Raw genomic sequence first — 4,583 nt, 5'->3', positions numbered from 1 at the left:
AAACTTGGATTTGAATTCTTTGTCTGTAAAATAGAATAATTATAACTGTAGAATACATGCCTCTAGGATTCATCTTCTTAGAAAAGAAACAGCCTGTGGCCAGTTGGTTTCTGAATTTCCCAGAGCAAACAGGATGTGGAGGGTGGGGAGAGGGTATGAGAGCTGTGCCTGTGGCTGTTAGCACATGTTCCAGGAAGATTCCCTTAGACAAAGGGAGGTGAAGATGACTAGAAAAGGCCTCAGTCCATTTTTTTAAAATAACACTACAGGAAAGAAAAAGACTTATGCGTTTGGGATAGACTGTAAAGTCCATACCACTCAGTCAATGAGGAACTGGAGGAGGAACTCCTCTTACACAGTAGAATAAATATTGCATTGCTAGCTAATTCCGGTGTGCTTGAGACTATTATTATAAGTCTCATTTTTGCTATAATTGTGTCTCTGAGTCTGTCCTTTGAATTCGGATAGGTGAGCATTTTCTCATAATAATCATTCTTAGGTTTGCTGTGGAGATTAAATAATGTGACTAATATAAAACAATTAGAAGAGTGCTTGGCAGGTATTACACATTACCTTAAGGCAAGTTACAATATTATTATTACAAATATTCTTAAAAGATGTCTTCTAATATATGACTTGCTACTGTAGAATATTAAGGCTTAATATCTAGTTTTATTGATAATTGCTATGATTCAATACTAGGTAACATAACTTGTTTTGTTTATAATAAACCAGAGGTCCAGTGCACAAAATTGTGCATGGATGAGGTCCATAGGCCTGGCCGGTGATCATAACTGATCAGGGCCTTCTGGCTGCCAGCTGGGGCCTTCTTTCCATTTAACTGTTAAATATCTACTCTACCCAGAGTGGTACAAAAAAAATGCAAGATAAAATCTTTGCCTTTAAGAACATTAAAATCTAGTATTCTTTACATACTAGAAAAAGAGAGGGAGGGAGAGAGGAAAATAATGAGAGTATCTGAAAACATTATTGTAGGTTAAGAACTGATGCCATAATGTCATTTAATTATATTCACTTATGTATTCCTTTAATTTCTTGACGATGTATACAATACTTTATGCATTTAAATCTTGTTAATTAAATTTCCCAGATAGAGATAGATACAATTTTTTTGTAAAAGTAAAATATAAATACACTACATGCCTTTAAAGATAGTATATATATGTTTTTTCTTTTTTAGCCTTAAGCCAAAAAGAAAATCTAAATTTAAAATAAGAGAGACAGATATCCTAGGTGACCTGGGGCATGGTAGAAAAGTTTATTGTCTCAAACAGTGGGTTTCCTAAAAATAACGTCTGTGGAGAATACAGGTTATTTACATTGTCAAAGAAAATTTGTGGCAGAGTTAAGCAGACAAGGAAGACTCTATTCAAGAATACTGCAATAGGGGATGAGACTATTGTCATATGAAAAAAGAGAATGAATTTAACATTACTGAAATAAAAGGCAGGAGAGGAGAGTGGACTCTGGAGTGAGCTAGTGGACGAGTACTGGAGGACATTGGTTAATGTGATTAGGTCTGTGTTCCTTAATAAGAGCTTATGGAAATTAGTCTCCTGTACTCCCACAGGAACTGGCAGATATGGGTGCTGTGTTCCTTGTTGCTTGCATTTAAAAAGATAGCTCTCAGAAAGACATTCTTCGGTTAATCAATTGGCAAGAGGCTGGGAAAAGATGCATATCTCAAAGGAACAGAGAGATAATTAATAATTGGAACTTTTCTGAATTAAAAGCTCTAATAGTGGTTCTCAACCTTTCTAATGCCGTGACCCTTTAATACAGTTCCTCATGTTGTTGTGGTTCTGATGGTCTTAGGCTCTACAGCAGTGGTTCTCAACCTGTGGGTCACGACCACTACATGAGGAACTGTATTAAAGGAATTGTATTGTGGCATTAGAAAGGTTGAGACTCACTTTCCTAAGAAAAGCAATGTCAGGGGTCCTGTAGTCAAGAAAAAATGTGCCTAATAGAGTCAATTTGAGGGGGAATAGTAAAGGCTGTCTTTGTCAAAATTTTTTTTTAATTATTTATTTATTTATTTATTTATTTATTTATTTATTTATTTATTTTTCTGGGTGCAGTGAACTTTATTGATGGTGCACGACAGACAAAGTAGGGCTTCCTACGCCCCTCCCCTTCTTCAGGGGGTCTGGGGTGTAAACGGTGGTCAGGAGGTTCTCAGTGTGTCGGGGACTGATCTGGGCAAGGACGCCCCAGCAGTGGAGGGCCTCTCTTCCTCCTGCTGGGGCTGGGGGTCCAGAGGGCTCTCACTCCTTAGAGGCCATGTGGACCATGAGGTCCACCACCCTGTTGCTGTAGCCAAATTCATTGTCATACCAGGAAACAAGCTTGACAAAGTGGTCATTGAGGGCAATGCCAGCCCCAGCATCAAAGGTGGAGGAGTGGGTGTCACTGTTAAAGTCGCAGGAGACAACCTGGTCCTCAGTGTAGCCCAGGATGCCCTTGAGGGGGCCCTCTGCTGCCTGCTTCACCACCTTCTTGATATCATCGTATTTGGCAGCTTTCTCCAGGCGGCAGGTCAGATCCACAACCGACACGTTGGGGACGGGGACACGGAAGGCCATGCCAGTGAGCTTGCCATTCAGCTCAGGGATGACCTTGCCCACGGCCTTGGCAGTTCCAGTGGAAGCAGGGATGATGTTCTGGGCAGCCCCTCGGCCATCACGCCACAGCTTCCCAGAGGGGCCATCCACGGTCTTCTGGGTGGCCGTGATGGCGTGGACTGTGGTCATGAGTCCCTCCAGGATGCCAAAGTTGTCATGGATGACCTTGGCCAGGGGGGCCAAGCAGTTGGTGGTGCAGGAGGCATTGCTGACGATCTTGAGGGAGTTGTCATACTCCTCATGGTTCACACCCATCACAAATATGGGGGCATCCTCAGAAGGGGCAGAAATGATGACTCTCTTGGCTCACCCTTCAAATGAGCCCCAGCCTTCTCCATGGTAGTGAAGACTCCGGTGGACTCCACAACATACTCAGCGCCAGCATCACCCCATTTGATGTGGGCGGGATCTCGCTCCTGAAAGACGGTGATGGGCTTCCCGTTGATGACAAGCGTCCCGTTCTTGGCCTTGACGGTGCCTCTGAACTTGCCATGAGTAGAATCGTACTGGAACATGTAGACCATGTAGTTGAGGTCAATGAAGGGGTCGTTGATGGCGACAACTTGCACTTTGCCAGATTCCATCGCAGCCCTGGTGACCAGGCGCCCAATGCGGCCAAATCCGTTCACTCCGACCTTCACCATCGTGTCTCAGGGTTGTGGCTGCTGGCACAGCATGGGAGGAAAGGCTGTCTGACGAACAGGAGGAACAGAGAGCTTCAAAATTATTTTTCAAAAGACGTATTTATATATATTTTTTTAGATTAGAAAGCAAAACAAAAAATGAACCATCAAAAGAAGCTAACAACAACAATGAATGCTCTACTACACTAAATACATAGCCAAATAAGTGAGAAGTTCCAATATGTGACTATGTTGCTAATTCAGTCTTGCTATTTAATATTTAACAAGACTCACAATTAATGAAAATACATTACAAAGGACCAAGAAGATAAGCACCTAACATTGACCAATGTCTCATTATTATAATAAAAATCGCACACACATACCCCACTGTTTTTGGATCTTGAACTTGAACTTAGAACCATCACTATGTTAATACACAGCACAATGACTCAAAGGCTGCCCTACTTGCCAGATTACATTTCACTCAATATGAACAGATGGTCTCTCATTTAGATAAACTGTACCTCAAAACAAAATATTCATTTTTCTGATTTATGGAAGATACATAATCTGCTAACTATTTTTCTAACTATGGTATTTAGATAAGTAAGAGAAACAGTTGTAATTTTGGTGAAACTACCTATTAGCAATTGGTGATTTACTGAGGACCACATTTTCATTTCTAGTTTTGAAAGTTAAAATATATTTTAAATTCTGTCCATGAATGAAAAATGTTTTTTATGCCAATGATATTGACACTTCAAAACTTAAAATGATTATTGCTGAATTGCAAAATTCTATCTAATATAAAAGAGTAATATGCAAATTGACCACACCTCCCCCTGCACTCACAAGCCACACCCACCAGCCAATTAGGAGCGAGTATTCAAATTAATCCAACCAAGATGGCTGCAGCCATAGAATGAACTGGAGGCTTGGGTTTCCCCAGCAATGGAGGAAGCCAAGCTATCTGCCTGCCCTGGCCTGCCTTGGCCTCTGCTTAAGGCTACAAAGTTTCAATTATAGAAGATAAATAAATCCCAGATTCCAGGCCTACACTTGGGTCACCAGGGGGCATGACCAACATGCAAACCACCACAGGCCCCTCACCCAGGTCACCCTATGCCCCAAGGGAAACCACCTGATCCAGAATACCCTTCAGGGCAAACCAACAGACCCCTATCCATGTACAGGACTCTAGCCTATCTAATCCTATCTAATTAAAGAATAATATGCGAATTGATCATCACTCCAACATGCCAGATGGCTGCTCCCATGTGGTCAAAGATGGCTGCCCCCATATGGACACAAG

The 4,583-nt window shown here is 41.7% G+C and overlaps 1 pseudogene; it reads right to left on the bottom strand.

The window, feature by feature from the left end:
- Positions 1-2,092: 2,092 nt before the first annotated feature.
- Positions 2,093-3,363, bottom strand: LOC118730324 (annotated as a pseudogene).
- Positions 3,364-4,583: the final 1,220 nt, after the last annotated feature.

The sequence above is a fragment of the Pipistrellus kuhlii genome, unplaced genomic scaffold (assembly GCF_014108245.1).
Source record: "Pipistrellus kuhlii isolate mPipKuh1 unplaced genomic scaffold, mPipKuh1.p scaffold_m20_p_3, whole genome shotgun sequence".
Classification (NCBI taxonomy): domain Eukaryota; kingdom Metazoa; phylum Chordata; class Mammalia; order Chiroptera; family Vespertilionidae; genus Pipistrellus; species Pipistrellus kuhlii.
Note: the sequence above shows the minus strand (reverse complement) of the source record. Positions and strands in the feature narration are given on the sequence as shown.